The following is a 9,037-nucleotide window of genomic DNA, read 5'->3' as shown; positions in this document are numbered from 1 at the left end:
TTTGCCGCAGGTGACGAGCAAGGAGTCCAAAAATTCTGAGAAAAATTATTGTAGCATCCTAGTACGCCTACGAGGTAGGTGGTGCTATCCAAACTTGTTGGAATTCCTCATATGCCTAATGTGTCATTCAATTGAGCATATATTTATGTTGTTGCATGCATTATAGGGTTGATGTGATGTTATACATGTGAATGTTGCATGATGTGAGTACACGTGCTATTCGAAATGTTTGAGAACCTATTCAACCCTATATGTATGCATGAGATATAATGTGAGCGCCCAATGAGACAAAAGAACAAAATGATACCATAAGACATAGATCGAGTGGCATCCGACAATGTAAAGTAATATGACACTAGAGTTAGTGTGTGTGGCATCAAAGAGAAATGTAACGCAAAGAACAATGATAATGATTAGAGACAAGTAAAGAAAATGAAAGTGGCATAAAGAACGAGTAAAGTTAAAAAACGATGATGGCTAGAGTTAGCAAAATAAAGTGATGTAAAGAACACTAGAGTTAGTGTAAAGACAATGATTGAACTATATATCCTTAGAGTTAAGGATCGATCATACTTGCTATGAGTTCCATGCTCGAGGGTAGTAGCTCCCCCTCGAGCGATGCGCTCCGGAGTTTTGCATCACAGGTTGGAGTCAACCCGAGGACGGTCTTAGCGGGAGGCAGCTGAGAGCCCACGATGATGGACTTAATGTGGGCAATTTAATGTGGCGAAACCCCTGGGTTAGCCGTGAGATTAAAGAACAAAGAACAAAGATTAAAGAATAATGAGTAAGGAACAAAGAACTTGCATACTTGCATGATTTACGTTGAGCATATTTCTTGCTTTATTGTTCAGGCATATTAGCATCATGATTATAGTTTGGTTACTATTCTGCTTATCCTTTCTATTATGCCTGAGTTAGTCCTAGTGGGAAAGTCGGTGAGATTGGGGCCAAACCCACTAGAAACTTTGTTGTAGTTCTCACCCCACAATTCCACACAGCCGGGACCGAGCGAGCCGGCGAGCGACCAAGGTAAAGGTATCGCACCATAGTCAGAGGCCACTAGAGTTGGGTTATTTCATATTTTGTTAGTAGCTACCCTATTGTCATCTTTTGTACCTGAAGATGTTTAATATAAAGTAAAGAATGTAAAGCTTTATTTTGAGGCAATGTGATGTAATGAAATGTAAAGACTTTATAATTGTACAGGTTGGATGAAATGTATACATGTATATGATCTAAAGCGAATCATAGAACTTGTGTAGATGTTTAGTTCCTTTTTTTCACTCTTAGCTATTGCTTACCCTCGTGTAAGCCGTTTGTATTTGTTTCCGCTAGTGCTTTTCTCTATTTGAAAATATACAAGTGATGAGCCTTGGGCGGACAGGGGAAACTCTGTCCGTTCGGCGTCTATTCGACGTATCCGAGCCGGCCCAAATTGGTATCGGTCTCGTGGCGTGACAGTCCGTTTGAGCAGCCCTTGTGAGATTGGATTAGTGTGATGCATGTCATATCTACAGATAGCCTGTGTTGGTTAGCGATAGTATAGTGGCATGTAGCTGTAGAGTTCTTTCCAGCTTTCCTTACTATCCTGTGTATACCTTACTGTAGACTTAGTGGGTAGACCGTTGGGGTCGGTGATGGTACCCACTGAGGACTACTCTATTTGGCAGTAGTTCTCACACCCAGTTGTTGTTACCTTTTTTCAGAGCCTTCGTCTGCGGCTGCTGCTATTGTTGATTCTGACCGTGGTAAGGGAGTCGCGAGCTACATCCCTTCCATCCCTGGTCTTTTGCTAAAGGAGCACCCATCAGAGGTAGTTTTGGGGTATTATGTACATACTGTTATGTTGTTGTACTCGCTGGAGCGAGTTGGTTTCGTGGCTTCTGTATATACAGTGGACCCTTTATGTCTTTATATACATATTTTATTTATAGTAGCTCTTTACCTCTTGTGTATCTATATTCTGTTACAGGTACAGCTATCGCTTTGTATACACAAAAAATTTCTATATATACGGCGGGTCTGTTGGCGTGCCCGGAAAAACGTGGTCATCCGGGGCGTGACACAGCATCTACACCGGCCATTATCGAGGGTGATCGGCCAGTGCTAGAGAAGATCCAGGCGATTCCAAAGCATCATGAAGGTATCATTATCGAGGATTTCGATCAGATAGTAGGTATTGAGCTACTTGATAACGTACCTCTTGTTGAGCTCGATATTGATCGTGGGCGTAGACGTGGACGTGGGTGTGCACACAGACATGGCCGAGGATGTCGAGCAAGAGGAAGATCTCGAGACTGACATTTTATATGATTTGGATTGAACATGTTGTGTAACATGTGCAATATTATATTTTTATAAACTTTATGTGTTTTTGTTGATATTCCTACCAAATTGGTTGTATCTTGTTGTTCTTCTTGTCAAAATTTTTGTTCTCGTAAAAATTGTTGGTCCAAAGTTGTAAAAATTGTTGTTGAAGACTTAAGGTAAAAAAAGTTGGAGGAGTTTGTTTTGAAGACAGTGAATGATTTACCGTCTTTATTGAAGATGCTAAATGGTTCATCATCTTCATGAAGATGGTGAATCAATAACTATCTTATCTATATTCCAATCACCCACGCATTGTTGAGGACTTAGACAAAATGTTAGGACTTAGAAAATCTCGGAGGGTGTAGGGGGTTGCTTTGAAGATGGTGAATGGTTCACCGCCTTCAGTAAAGCGATGAAAGATTCACCATCTTTGGTAGCTATATTATAAAGGCGGTGAACCGTTCACTATATCATGCATTGTCGGAGACTTAGAGAAAAACTCTGTCATGCCCCGAGGCCGATTTTAAAAGCCTTTTTAAAACGATTACCATTTCAGAAATTAGAGTTGCAGAAAACATGCCATATTTTTTTTTTATATCAACCTGGCCCACGTAACGTACAGACCCACCACAAATACAAAATTTTTCTGTCCACTGGAACAGAGTCTCATTTTTTTTTGCACGGCGTACAAACAGTATATCAGGATCCCAACCACAACCTACATTCACCAATCAACAACCAATTCATGCCATGCATTCACATACAGCTAGCGATTCTTAGAGATGATGCATGCCTCTAAACATTGCTTAGGCACTGGATAATGCAATGCACAATACAACAAGCATCCTATTTAAAAGTGCTCCCCACCCGGAAGCTTTGTTTTAAACTCTAATTCAATCATTCATGAAATCATTCGAAAACCTTTTAAAACGGTTTCCCACTCGGAAACTCTATTTTGAAAACCGACTATCTCGAGAGGTAGAAAACCACCAAGTATGAATACATAAAATCGAAACCAATTATCCAATCGCATGTATAATAAAAACATCCACAGATCCACTAAAACCACTTCACGAACATTCAAATAATCATCGAGATCATCTAACTGAACTATTTATTTGTTAAACTACTAAACGCGGAAATAAAAGTAACCCAGGTGACGGTCGCTACTGCGATCTAGCTAGTACGTCCTCTTGTCGTGCCCAACGTCAACTCCTTGCCCGAAACACCTAGGAAAATGCGGGGTGAGAAACCGCAATCAAGGTTTCCCAGTGGGTACGACATAGCCACGAAGGCAAGCCGTAATCACCGAAAACCAAAAGAGGTAAAGTAACAAATATAGATGCTGTGATATGAAGAAAACTACAGTAGCTATAACAGATAAATGAGAAGCAAGTAATAAAGACTGCTACTATATGAAAAACAATGCTGAACATACCTCAAGGTAATCAAACTGAAACTGTACCCAATCTAGTGCCTGCTATATTGGTCCGCAGACCTCAAGCGCTGCCTGTCACTAATCTGCACCGACCTGATTCATCCGCCCACTCGACAACTCATCCGGATAAGTACACCTCCAGTCGGTGGCCAAACCGACCTAGTGTCATGAATACCCCCAAGTGCTGTGACTAAGTCATGCTCGTATGCTCACTACAAAAACCGGCTGAAGCCGGTGCCTAGGCCGTAGCCAGAAACAAGGGCGTACAGCGCCGAACCACGATCAACCAGATCGAAACACACGACAAAGGAGTCGATGTGTTGCCTTTTACCCAAGGTCCACAGAGATACAAAGTACATATGCAAGCCTGCTCTACATGTCTATCAATGACTAAACACTTGCAACCAAGAAAGTAAGATATACGAATGATAAACAAGCAACGACATGTAGAGATTACAATGCTAGAATAGAAAAATAGAGAGAGGTGAAACGATCTCACCGACTACCAGCTCGAAGCACCTATCTGTCACTGTCACATCGAAAAACCTGGGTACGCAACGAGTCAACCGAACCTACGAAGATCCACCAGATCAGTATCCAACCCATTAACCCAAAGTACACAACTTACAACCCCACACAAATCCCCAAAATTGGTTTCCCAAAATCGATCACCGTAACTCGCCGAAAGTCCCAAAAACCACATCAGGACACCGTCGGGACGCACTAAGTGTCCCGAAACTCACCGACTCGTGACACGAGTCACCCGCTGCCACAAAACACACCAATTTGGATGTCTTGGCAGCAAACACGAGATTACACAACTCAACAATTATCGCCGAATAATTGTTCGGATCCGGGTTCCCGAAAGTGTCTATTTCAACACCGGAACTGTACAATACCGAAAATTCGGAAAATAAATATCGAACTTTAGTCAAAATGACCAAAGTGCGAGGTTGGTACACTTCGGAAAGTCCGAAGGTGTTAAAATGATCAAAAGTGCATTATGGGAGGTTTTCGAGAGCTAAAGAATCAAAAATCTGCAAACTGCAGTTTTTGAGCTCTCGGTGACCGGTCTCTGGTGGAAGAGACCGGTCCTCGAACGCGTGAGAAATGAGAAAGACTGAAAATCGGCTAAGTCCCAGAAAACCAGCTCTCGGGAACCGGTCCCTGTGCGGAGAGACCGGTCCCCGAGAGACCGGTCCCTCTGGGAGAGACCGGTTGCATTGCGCGGGGGCCCTGGCTGCCCGCGGGGCAAGCTCTCTGGGACCGATCCCAAGTCGGGGCGACCGGTCCCCGAACACGAATTCTGCCCAGTTTGGGCAGTTTAATAAAGTAAAAGTTGAGGGGCTTATTTGCATTTATGCAACCCAATGGTCATGTTATGAGGGGTTATGGGGTATTTCTCTCATTCTCTCCCTCACACTCCCTCTCTTCTCTCTTTCTCTCTCTAGAAAACAAGAAGGAGAAGAAGAAGACAAAGAAAAGAAAGAAAAGAAAAAGGAAAAGAAGAAGAACAAGGCGGAGAAGAAGAAGAAGGAGTGAAGAAACTTCCTCTCCCTCATCTCTAGCTTGTAGGAGGGAAAGCTTTGAGGTAAGCTTTAATCCCTTTTATGGTGAAACCCTAAAATGAGAACCCAATGACCTAGAATGGTTTTAATTGAGCCTAATGAATGTTTCAAGCTTTCTTTTGCTTACGGATGAGATCAAAACTATGGATTGGGTGTTGGAGGTGAAGCTTAGAGAAGAGCTTCAACCCCTCTCATGGTAGAACCCAAACTAGGGTTTGGATTAAAATAAGAATGATTTTTATGGAGCCTCTAGGGTAGATTGAAGCTTCTTTTACTTCCTAATGAGACCAAACCCTAGGTTTTGATGTGGGTTAAGCTAGGGCACCCAAATTTTGGGCTTTTGCTTGTAAAGGTTCTAAAATAAAATTGACACTCTAGAAACCTAATTGGGGATATTTTCGCCGCGTTGGTGCGCTCGGATTGACGTTACGAAAAGCCAATGTAAAGATATAAGCAAAATGGCCTAATGGGGCTTCGTTTTGCCGCAGGTAGCGAACTAGGCGGCTAAAAAAATCCTGAGAAATTCACCGTAGCACCTAAGCAAGCCTACAAGGTGAGTGGTGCTATCCAAACTTGTTGGAATTCCTTCTATGCCTAATGTGTCATTCAATTGAACATATATGTATTTTGTTGCATGCATTATAGGGTAGATGTGATGATATAAATGTGAGTGTTGCATGATGTGAGTACACGTGCTACTTGAAATGTTTAAGAACCTATCCAACCCTATATGTATGCATGAGATAATGTGAGCGTCCAATGTGATGAAAGAACAAAGTGACACAATAAAACATAGATCGAGTGGCATAAAGAATGAGTAAAGTTAAAGAACAAAGATTTGCTAGAGTTAGCAAAATAAAGTAATGTAAAGAACACTAGAGTTAGTGTGTGGCATCAAAGAGAAATGTGACGCAAAGAACGATGAAAATAAGTAGAGACAAGTAAAGAAAATGAAAGTGGCATAAAGAACGAGTAAAGTTAAAGAACAATGATTGCTAGAGTTAGCAAAATAAAGTGATATAAAGAACACTAGAGTTAGTGTAAAGACAATGATTGAACTACATCCTTAGAGTTAAGGATCGATCATACTTGAAATGAGTTTCGTGCTCGAGGGCAGTCGCTCCCCCTCGGGCGATGCGCTCCGGAGTTTTGCATCACGGGTTGGAGTAAACCCGAGGACGGTCTTAGCGGGAGGCAGCTGAGGGTCCGCGATGATGTACTTAATGTGGGCAAGTTAATGTGGCGAAACCCCCGAGTTAGCCATGAGATTAAAGAACAAAAAACAAGCTTAAAGAACAAAGAGTAAAGAACAAAGAAATTGCATACTTGCATGATTTACATTGAGCATACTTCTTGCTTTATTGTTCAGGCATATTAACATCATGATTATAGCTTGGTTACTATTCTGCTTACCCTTTCTATTATGCCTGAGTTAGTCCTAGTGGGAAAGTCGGTGAGGTTGTGGCCGAATCCACTGGAAACTTCGTTGTAGTTCTCACCCCACTATTTCTACAGAGTTGGGACCGAGCGAGCCGGCGAGCGACCGCGGTAAAGGTATCGCACCATAGTCAGAGGCCACCAGAGTTTGGTTATTTCATATTTTGTTAGTAGCTACCCTATTGCCATCTTTCGTACTTGAAGATGTTTAATGTAAAGAAAAGAATGTAATGTTTCATTTTGGAGCTTTTGTGATGTAAAAAGAAATGATGAAAAGTATGTAAAGAACTATGAAAGTACAAGTTGAATGCAGTGTATGTGATCAAAGGAGAATCATAATACTTGAGTAGATGTTTAGATTTCTTTTTTTCACTCATGGCTACTGCTTACCCTCGTGTAAGCCGTTTGTGTTTGTTTCCGCTAGTGCACTTCTTGTTTGAAAATGTATATGTGATGAGCCTTGGGCGGACAGGGGAAACTCTGTCCGTTCGGCGTCTGTTGGACGTGCTCGGGCAGGCCCAAATTAGTATCGGTCCCGGGGCATGACAGGAACCCCACCGTCGCTCACCCGTCATCTCTGAACCCACGATATGACAATGGTGAAAGGTTTGAGGATCCCAAGGATCTATCTAGATTGTATCTATTACTTAGAGGGGGGTGAATAGGTGAACGGCCAAAAACCACAAATCTCGATGCAATAAAAATAAATACGAAAAATAAAAAGCACACCGAGATTTACGTGGGAAAACTCCAACTTGGAGAAAAAAACCCACGGGACCAACACGCGAAAAAACAATTCACTAAGAGAAAAGATTACAAGGTGATTACCGACTCCACGGACTCAACCTCTCTTAACCTCCTATGAATCTTCGCGCTACCCTCCGGGTTGTCCACGCCCTCACGTCCGAATCCACGAACGCCTCCACTTCGAATCCACGAAGCTTCAATCACGCCGAATCCACGACGCCACTCGAATCCACGAGCCCACGATCCGAATCCACGAACCGCCGTCAAATACGCCGAATCCACGACGCCACCATGAAGAATATCATGAATATGGTGATCCTTCGCTTTGGAGTATCGTAGAAAACCAGGGAATAGAACTCCAAGCGAAGCGGAGATCAAATCGACATATTAATATCAAATTTCAATATCTCGATTTGATCTAAAAGAGGCTTTTTGTAGAAAATAGGTTTTTGATGAAATCCGAGCCTCTAGGGTTTCTCAAATATGTATTTTCGTGATGCTTGATCTGTTAGAGAAGCCCAATAGCTTATTTATAGACTTTAGAATCAATTGGAGTCGGATTAGAAAGATTTCACGATTTTACACTGTGTACCGGTACACTTTAAGCTGTCACCGGTTACACGATGACGGAACGAAAAACCTGACGAAACAGTGAAACCGGTTACATCCTTGATGGTCGTACCGGTACACAATTTGTACCGGTACACTTCTGATGCTGTACCGGTACACTTTGCAAATTTTTGGCGTTTCGGGTTTTGCAAAGTCCCGATACACTTTCTTATCCATTAGACATTGATAACATGATTCTAATGTCTACAACTAAGTATGAATCACTATAACATGAATTTATACTTTACATGAGCATCGTGATTCACGTCGTGAGATATTTTCTGACTTCTTTGAAATCTTGAATTTTTCGATCTTCGACGATACGCACCGGTTCTTCAAGACTCCGACTCACTTCACGAAACTTGCCAATACACAAGACTTAACAAATGGTGACCAGCCGACAAGGCTCAGCGACAACTCACAGGGCAACCAAACAATGTCGGAAGAAATCCGAACCGAAGCCGCGTTCTTTAGGCGATTTTCGCCGAATTTCGCCGAAAAACGCACTGAAATCGACTTTCGATTTCCGCGAAGGCTAACGGACCTTGGACAATCAGTCTAGAGGTCACCACACACACATATGCACTGCCCACAGTAGCCACAAGGTTTACGATTGCATAAAAGTCCCTATGTCTACATAAATTTCCATCATTTTATGTAGATTAGGTGATTTCATGGCTCGTTAGCGCAAATCGAGGACTTCCGAGGTCCGCCGAGACGCATACTGATAGGTCTCGATGTGCCGAAGGCCGTGCTCATGATCCGGAGCACAACGGCTTACTGTGGGAGGCGCGGGAGCAATCCTAAAGTTTTGCAAACAGCGCGCAGTCGGGGGAAATCGCGCCGAACAGGCCGATACGACATCCGTTGACCCAAAGTAAGGTGACCACTGTGATCAGCACTGACCATAGATCACCGTGCTCAC

Source organism: Ananas comosus, linkage group 16, assembly GCF_001540865.1.
Source record: "Ananas comosus cultivar F153 linkage group 16, ASM154086v1, whole genome shotgun sequence".
NCBI classification, from domain to species: domain Eukaryota; kingdom Viridiplantae; phylum Streptophyta; class Magnoliopsida; order Poales; family Bromeliaceae; genus Ananas; species Ananas comosus.
Note: the sequence above shows the minus strand (reverse complement) of the source record.